Raw genomic sequence first — 9,342 nt, 5'->3', positions numbered from 1 at the left:
AATGCAGAAATCATCCATCTTATGCATCACTCCTGTTGGGAGCTGTAGACTGGAGCTGTTCCTATTCAGCCATCTGGGAACCCACCCACCGAACTTTTCATAGTTGATAGTAAATTTGATTTAAGTTATTAACCCAATTATGTATTTTAATAATTTTTATCTATGTTACAATTTTTCTAAATTTTGTGCAATAGAATATACTACTTTTATAGTGAAAAATCAGGCTGTGTATTGTATTTTGCTATATGATGCCATATAAAATATATGATCCCAAAAAACTAGAAGGAAATGTGCAAAATATAACAGTGTTTATCTTGGGATGGTAGAACTTCATGTGATTTTTTATTTCTTTTGTCTCCTATGATGATCATCAGGAAAATTTTAAGAATGCATAAATTTCCTGGGTAAATAAGGAAAAATGCCTTTTAAGCTTAATTTTATATTTGCAAATCTTTTGTTTAAATAAACGAGTAAATGTTCTGAACTATTTTATTTCACTTACTGATGTAGGAACACTTAAAAGGAAATCAGATGAACATCATACTTGTGGAATCAATGTAAAGAAACAAAAAGCACTCTAAAACTCTTTTCTGCTTTATTTGGTAGATGTTTATTACTTGATATATTTCAATGATTATTTCTCTGAAAACTTACAGATTTTACATCTGAAAGTAGATAAATAAACACAGTCAAACACAAAAGGCATTGCTTCTTTCAGTGCTTCAGGAATTACTTTGTTTAAAAGTAATTTATCAAATACATGAGAAGTCATAATTTCAGTATGACATTTCAAAAGTTTTACCCAAGTATTTTAGTTAGGTATTTTTCTTGCTGTTGTAAAACACCTACTTCTTCAGTTTTGATCCCACCATTTCAATGCCAATATTTTAGCTCTGAAGAAATATTAAATAGAAATATAATCACAATATATAAACTTGCATTCTACTTGGTTTTCCAACCAGAAAGTATTTTCAGAGCAAACTCCAAAAGCCAGATAATTCCTCAACTTTCTGATATGATTTGGCCCTGTGTCCCCACCCAAATTTCACCTTGAATTATAATCCCCATAATACCCACATGTCAAGGGCAGAACCTGGTGGAGGTAATTGAATCATGGGGGAGGTTCCCCCATGTTGCTCTCATAATAATGAGTGAGTCTCACAGATGTGATGGTTTTATCAGTGTCTGCCATTTCCCCTGCTGGGATTTCTCCTTCCTGCTGCCTCGTAAAGAAGGTGCCTTGCTTTCCCTTGGCCTTCTGCCATGATTGCAAATTTCCTGAGGCCTCCCCAGCCATGCTGAACTGTGAGTCAATTAAACCTCTTTCCTTTATAAATTATCCAGTCTCAGGTATGTTTTTATTAGCAGCATGAGAATAGACTAATACAATAGCTTAGTTAACATTTCTAGTTTTTCCTATTTTTATCTTTACTAAACTTATTCTCATATTTTATAATCAAGATTTTAAATTCATCTAACTTGCTTTTATTTATTTATTTTGAGATGGAGTCTTGCTCTGTTGCCCAGGCTGGAGTGCAGTGGTGTGATCTCAGCTCACTGCAACCTACACTTCCTGGATTTAAGCAATCCTCCCACTTCAGCCTCCCAAGTAGCTGGGATTACAAGCATGCACTACCATGCCTGGCTAATTTTTGTGTTTTTAGTAGTGACAGGGTTTCACCATGTTGACCAGACTGGTCTCAAGCTCCTGACCTCAAGTGAACCACCCACCTTGACCTCACAAAGTCCTAGGACTCACAAAGTCCTAGGATTACCGTGCCCCACCTAACTTGCTTTTATACATATAAAATGAATTATTCCATTGTGAATTTTTTTTTTTTTGGCCATCATATCAATGTCATTTTTTTCTGGCCTATATTTTACTTGTTGTTCTGTATATTCTGATGTCTGCCCTAGAAACATCCTTGAAAATACAGTCTTGAACAAAGGCAGTCAGGTGCTTCTTCTCAAAAGATGTAAAGAAATGTGAGCTATGTAGAGAACTCCCTTCTTACAGTAAAGCAAGAGGCAGAGAGGCTGCAGCTATTCCAATAGATTGCTAAACTGTGGAATTAAGGGTGGCATTAATTCTTTTTTTCTCTGCTCTGTTTCCTTCTGTTAGTTCCTTCACTGCTGTTTCTTGCATCTAGCATAATGCCCCAGCACCTAATACAGTGCCCAGCATTGAGGAGCCCTTACTTTTTGAGAGAGTAGAAGGAAGGAAGGAATTCAGTTTCCTATTACTGCCGTAACAAATTACCACAAACTTAGTGGTTTAAAACAACTACAATTCTGTAGTTCAGAAGTCTCACATGGGGCTCTCTCTGCTAAAATTGAGGTATGAACAGGGCAGATTCCTTTCTGGAGGCCATAGGAAAAAATCTGTTTCTTTGCCTTTTCAATTGCTAGAGGTCACCTGCATCCCTTGACTCATGGCTCCCCTTCTCCGACTCCAAAGCCACCAACACAGCAACTCTCTGACCCTGCTTTCAGCGTCATATCTCTTTCTGACTCTCATTTTTGGCCTCTCCCTTCCACTTTTAAGGAATCTTGTGGATACATTGAATCTACCTGGATAATCCAGGATAATCTGTCAACTGATCAGCAACCTTAATTCTGTCTGCAATCTTAATTCCCCTTTGCATGTAACATAACATATTAACAGGTTCCAGGGATTCAGATGCGGAGATCTATGAAGGGACCATTATTATGCCTACCCCCTCGCTTTTGAGGGCAGTACCTATTCTGACCAAACAAATCTATCCAACAGCAGGTCATACAGTAGCAGAGAGTAATTTAGGTGAAAGAAATCACTTAGAAGAATGTTATGAGCATGGCGAGCATGCTGAACCTTGCTTAGCCAGTAAATCCAGTAATTATATTGTGATTTTTAAAAACCACTAAATTAGAGAAGAGACAAGGGCATGAGCATCAGATCGCCATGCCTTTCTTGGATGTGCAGAAAAGGTTCGGCCTTAACGTAGATCGATGGTTGACAATCCAAAGTGTGAACAGCCCTACAAGATTCCTGGTCGATGTCATGCTTTTGAAAAAGAATAGATAGAAAGTGCACATGGAATCGGTAGTATCTGGGCAGAGAAAGAGTGCAAGATAGAATATGATGATTTCACAGAGAGTATACTTAGGCAGAAAATGATGAGACATGTGAGTACTATGAGGAAGCAGCAGGATAAGCTGATAAAGGAAAGGAAGTGCACCCCTCCACCTCACCATGTGGGCAAGGGGGAGCCTCAGCCCTGAGCAGAGCAGCTGCTGATGTCTAGGGGCTGATTTCATGTTCTCTGTTCTCCACTGGAAAGGTTGTTTACAGAAAACCTCCTTGTCAAAGTGTGTGAAAATAAAGGATTGCTCCATCCTAAAAAAAAAAAACCAAAAAAAAAAACACTAAACTGAATGATGCACAAATATGTAAATGATTTTCCATTGTGGTAGAATTATGAATTATTTAAATTGTTAATGTTGTTCTTCATTTATTAACTTTTCTGCAATAATTAGGTTTTGCTTTATAATTATGTTAATTTTTCAGAATTTTAAAACAATCTGCATAGACTGGGGAGGTTACAAACAGAAAAGAAATACATGAAATGACTCATATGAAATTAACATATATAGCTACTCTTCAACATGTGCTGTGTCAACTCAGGTTTAAATGGATTAAGGGCGGTGCAAGATGTGCTTTGTTAAACAGATGCTTGAAGACAGCATGCTCCTTAAGAGTCATCACCACTCCCTAATCTCAAGTACCCAGGGACACAAACAGGGCCGAAGGCCGCAGGGACCTCTGCCTAGGAAAACCAGAGACTTTTGTTCTCGTGTTTATCTGCTGACCTTCTCTCCACTATTATCCTATGACCCTGCCAAATCCCCCTCTCCGAGAAACACCCAAGAATGATCAATAAATACTAAAAAAAAAAAAAAAAAAGAAAGAAAGAAATTCATATAAATGATAAAGGCTTAATACATAAATTAGATAATAATTTATAAAATTATAAAATTTTAAAAAGCAGGATAAATTTCACACATAATACCACTACTCCCAACACAATCCCTTTAAGATGTTTGGTATAGTCTTTCCTATTCCAACATAAATGAGATAATAGACATATTAAAAACACTGTAACTGTGTATCATTCTAAAATATAGTAAAATTATCAAGTCATCCTACTACCACATTTAGCACAGGCTGCTAGTAGTATCCTTATTTCTTGTCTGAAGTTCTAGTACAGGTAAATAGAGGGGGCATTAAAATGAAAAAAATTAGACTGGAGTAAATAAGAATTTTTTTCTGGGCCAGGCACAATGGCTCATACCTGATCCCAGCACTTTGAGAGGCCGAGGCAGGAGGATCACTTGAGCCCAGGAGTTTGAGAACAGCCTGGGCAACATGGCAAGCCTCTATTTCTACAAAAAAACAAAAAACAAAAAACAATAAAAACACAAAAATCAGCTGGGCGTGGTGGTGCGCGCCTGTAATCCCAGCTACTCGGGAGGCTGAGGTGGGTGGATCGCTTGAACTTGGGAGGGTGAGGCTGTAGTGAGCCATGATTGTGCCACTGCACTCCAGCCTGGGTGATAAAACAAAATCCTGTTTCAAAAAAATAATAAAAATTACTTTTTCTGACAAACCATTGAAAGATGGCTTAAAACTTGTTCAGAGGACAGGGAAACTCAGCAAACACTGTGCTTCCCAGTGCTTTTGTCTCTGTGTACCAGGTTGAGTTGTAAAGGGATCAGGAAATAACTAGGGCTTCTTATTCAAGAGTGAAAATGAGACTCTTCCCACAGGCTAGAGTCTAAAAGTTACCACCTGCAAGTCCCAAGCCACTCTTAACCAGTCAAGAAATACATCCCACTGGCTGATGAGAGTTGGAATTACTTCTTTTGCTAATTGACCTAGTACTTGGCATGCTATTGTAGGGGAGAAAACAGAATTTCTTTTCTTTTTCTTAGGTTCTTCGTTGAGACACTCTCCTGAAGTCAGATTAACAAAAGAAAAATAAGCAGAAGTTTACTAACACTTGTACCCATTACGTGGAAGAGGCCTCAGGGCAAACATTTATCTTTCAAGGTAGTGTTTTAAGGGCCTGCTGAAATGGTATTTTAACAATGGCCCATAAATCCTATGTAGTGACAAGACAAAGAAATGTTAAAAGAAAAACCTTAGCCAAATTAAATTTAGCAGAGTTTAATTGATCAAAGAACAATTCGCAAATCAGGCAGCCTCCTGAGCCAGGGAGACTCCAGTGCAACCATGTGGTGGAAGAAGATTTACAGACAGAAAAGGAAAGTGACATACAGAAAACGGAAGTGCAATAGGAAACAGCTGGGTTGGTTACAGCTTGGCATTTACCTTATTGAACATGGTTTCAACAGTTGGCCCCCTTGGCCAAAACTCAGTAACTGCACAAGCATAGGCTTTAGTCTGTGTACACCTCCATTTAAGTTATAGTTCGCTATGTACAGAGAAACCTTTAGGCTGAACTTAAAATATGTAAGGAGGCAGCTTCAGGCTAAACATGATGTAATAGAAAAGAGTATGTTCAGGTTTCCAAAAGGCAAAAAAATGTAGGAAAGTAAATTTATGGGAAAAGGAAAGTCTCCTCCTAAATCCTCTGGCACCAGTATCTCTGAGTTCTGTTTCTGAGCTGATAAAGGAGCCCATCTTCAGGTGCGAAAGGCAGAGGGGAGGGGCACAGTGTACTCCTGCCTTTCAATCTTAATTTTAACTCAACAATCCCCAGTATTTTAGAGAGGAATATTCTGGTTTCCTTCATCACAGATATGTGCCCAGAACATGTAAAATTGGTTTTCTGCCTCTATTTCCCTGTCTAGCACTCCTTTTCCTCACTAGAACAACTGGAGTTCTATCCAAAACCTCAACCTGTAACAGATGGGCTGCATCACTGATATTGTGCCAGCTCCAACCCTAGAATACAGACTCACATCTGCCCAGAACAGCTGAAGCCTTGCCAGAGAGGGCATGATTTTCCAGAAGCACAAAGACTTTCTTCGGTATGGCTATACCTTTTTTTTTTTTTTTGCATGATAAAAGCCATAATTACATGACACAACATTAGAAAATGTAGAAAATAAGGACAAATTTCACACATAATACCACTACACCCAACACAATTCCTTTAAGAAGTTTGGTATAATTATTCCTATAAAGTTGTTAATGTACAGGCATTTTTATAAACATGTAGAGCAAAGTTCCTAGTTTCAGAATAAACTAGGCTCACACTAGAACTCAGACATGTCTGGGCATATCTCAAGGTCTTGCTGAGGCCTGCCAGGGGAGAGAATTGTGAGGTGGAGTGGGGCTCCCAGTTGGGATTCATGCCAGCCACACAGACCCACATATAAGTTCTGGGGAGAGAGGACAGTGAATGGATATGAAAAACTCTTCCCTCCAACGAACCAGCAAATGAAAACCTAATTTCATTACTGTTTGAAATCCAGATATCAGAGTTTATCAATAAAGTGATGGAAGAGTGATTTCTACAACTTCAGCAGGAATACAGTCGGACTTCTCCTTTAAGGGCTTAGGGATAGCTTCCTCAGGGCACTAACCCAGAGGAGAAGGAGAGGGCAAGATATAATCAGTGAGATGTCTGAGGTCACGAGAACAAATGAGAAGGCCTCTGGAAATGTGAGGAAATGTCGGAGGCTTTTAAACAGGTTGAGGACAGAGGAATGTTACTGTGAACCTATCATTCCACCTCTAGCCTGGAATGGCTTTATGGAGTTCAGGTTTCTTTTGGAGCCTCAAGGAGCAACGTTGTATCCTGGTGCATTGTCTGTGTGCTCCAAAGATTGCTTCCTTCCCTAGAATTACAGCTAATTGATATGTTAAAGACAATGGTGGGGACATGGTTAGACTACATTGCAAGCTCCTGGAAGACTGGGACTGTGCTTACCTCATTCTCTATTCCCAACACTTAGCACAGTGCTAGCACGTAAGAGATACTCAGTAAACACATGCTAAATAAATGCCAGATAAATGCAGAATGAAGCCCAGTACACCTGGTTACAGACGGAACCTTTGGAGGTCACCGATGATTTGGGGAAGTCAGTGAACTTTGTGACAAGACTAAAACTGAAGACATCCTGCAGACTGCTCTAAGGTCTTCAGAGGGTAGAAACTGATCAAAAGCCTGAAAACCATTCAAGGCCTTATTGCAGACAATCTGTACAACTGTGATGGAAGGCTATGGGCAGGGGGTGGTAGTTTTAGAATGGTAAAGAGTGATTAGCTCTGAGAACATTAAAAGAAGGAGGCTTTTTGGAACAAGAGTTAGGAACCTAAGAACCAGAAACAGGTCAGAAATTGGGCATGCACACCTGAGGTCATATGAGCCAGAGAAGTAAATTCAAATGCAAAATTTTAGTGGCTTAACATAATAAAAACACTTGCTATTAGGGAGTGCAAATGCATATCAACTGTCTCAAGGGTAATTTGGTGACATAGTTATAACCAACTATGTGCCAGACTTTAAATGTATTAACTCATTTGGTTTTCTCAATAATCCTAGTTAAGTATTAATATTAACTCTATCATATAGATAGGGAACTCAGATGAATTAACTAATCCAAGGATGTACAGCTAGTGAAGCTCTGAGTACAGGCAGCTTAGCTTTGGAGGTCAAGATTTGAACCAGGCTCTGATCTCTTTCAGTGTAGTAAGAGGTGAGGGCTTTCTGAATGATACTTCTGTTGCTAGGAATTTCTTCTAAGGATAAATAGTCAAACATGTTACTAAAAATATTTTGATTGTAACTTGGATTATAATGGTGAAAAAGTGTAAGCATCCAAAGTGAGGCAGCAAGTCCTAGGTGTAAAGACACCAAGGGTTTTAGAGTCAGTTCTGGGTCAGATCCTGTCTCTGTCACCTACCATGGAACCTTAGACAAGTCACTGACCCACTCTAAGCCTCTTCCATAAAATCAGAATAGTAATATGCCTACCTCACAGGAATTTAAAATAGGAAAATACTGTTTTCTGGAAGCCTCAACTAAAGATGTGACTGCATGAAGACAATAGCTCTTTGAAAATCTCCAAATTTGGTAACTTAATTATACAAATAAAGAAAAGTTTTGCCACTGATACAATCAGCTTAATCTTTAGTGCATTAAAGTTAGGGAAACCCCGAGGGAAATTGTAAAAAGTGAAAATTCTAAAATAATCCACAGCAGCTCTGATGAGACAGTGAGTCTCCAGCCTGCCTCTTTCAAACCTCTGTCTGTGTTTTCCATAGATCAACATTCAATGGTGGTGGAGGAGATTCTCCTGCTTGCATTTGCTGGGAGCAGGCCCTTTATTGTTCCACTTTAGTTCAAAGATGCAAGGTCACTAAGCACGCTTCTTTTTTGTATCAGTTTTAGAAATTATTGTATCTTGTTCTACATCACTTTAACATTCATGTAATTGTTGAAATTTTACCACCCAAGGCATAAAAGGAAATATCAAATAACCTTGAAGCAGGAATTTTTTAGATGCATGAGTGGCTTTGAATCCCAGCTCTCTTACACTGGTCCACAAAGGGAAACATTTAGTCCTTTATGTACTTGTGGAACAGAATGAAGGAGGGTGCCTTAAAACTTTTATCTTTACTGTAACAATTTCTTACTATTGTATTGCCTTTCTTTTCAATTTAAAAGGATAATAAGAGAAATAGTTACAGGGAAAGTAGGTTTCAGTTTCAATATTTTGAACAAAACAATCTATTGAGTCTTTGACATTTTTTAGAAAACTCACCCACAGGGAAAAAAAGTTTGCTGCTGCTTTTTTTTTTTTTTTAAATAGAGACAGGGTCTTACTCTGTTGTCTAAAGTGGAGTGCAGTGGCACAGTCACACAGTCACACAGTTACAGGTCTCACTGTGATTTCAAACTCCTGAGCTGAAGCGATTCTCCTGCCTTGACCTCCCAAAACACTGGGATTACAGGAGGGAGCTGCCTGGCCTGCTGCTTCTTAAGGCTCATTTTAAAAAACTTTAAAAACAAGGACATTCATGAGAATTATCTGATGATTCCTGCAACATAGTGAGATTCATTTAAGGTCAGAGCACCAGTAAAAAAAAAATTTGCTGCCTGGAGGAAACACATACCCTAGATTAGATGGTCCTGATGATCTATTACACTGGCAATAAATAGCATGTCAGAATAGGCGCTATGTTCTGGAATATACTACTCGTTTTTTGAATTTTTAAAACAATATTTTAAGCAAGGATTCTGCTTCCATAATCTTTGGATTCTGATAATCCAAAAAAAGGATTTAAACCCCTTTTTTGATCCCAATCCAGATTTTACTCATGGCCAGAGC

General features: G+C 38.5%; 1 pseudogene; it reads left to right on the top strand.

The window, feature by feature from the left end:
- Nucleotides 1-2,618: 2,618 nt before the first annotated feature.
- Nucleotides 2,619-3,955, top strand: LOC106634706 (NADH dehydrogenase [ubiquinone] iron-sulfur protein 5-like; annotated as a pseudogene).
- The last annotated feature ends 5,387 nt before the right edge of the window (nt 3,956-9,342 follow it).

This window comes from Pan paniscus, chromosome 3 (assembly GCF_029289425.2).
Source record: "Pan paniscus chromosome 3, NHGRI_mPanPan1-v2.0_pri, whole genome shotgun sequence".
Taxonomy (NCBI): Eukaryota; Metazoa; Chordata; class Mammalia; order Primates; family Hominidae; genus Pan; species Pan paniscus.
The sequence above is the reverse complement of the archived record's forward strand: the minus strand, read 5'-3'. Positions and strand labels throughout refer to the sequence as shown.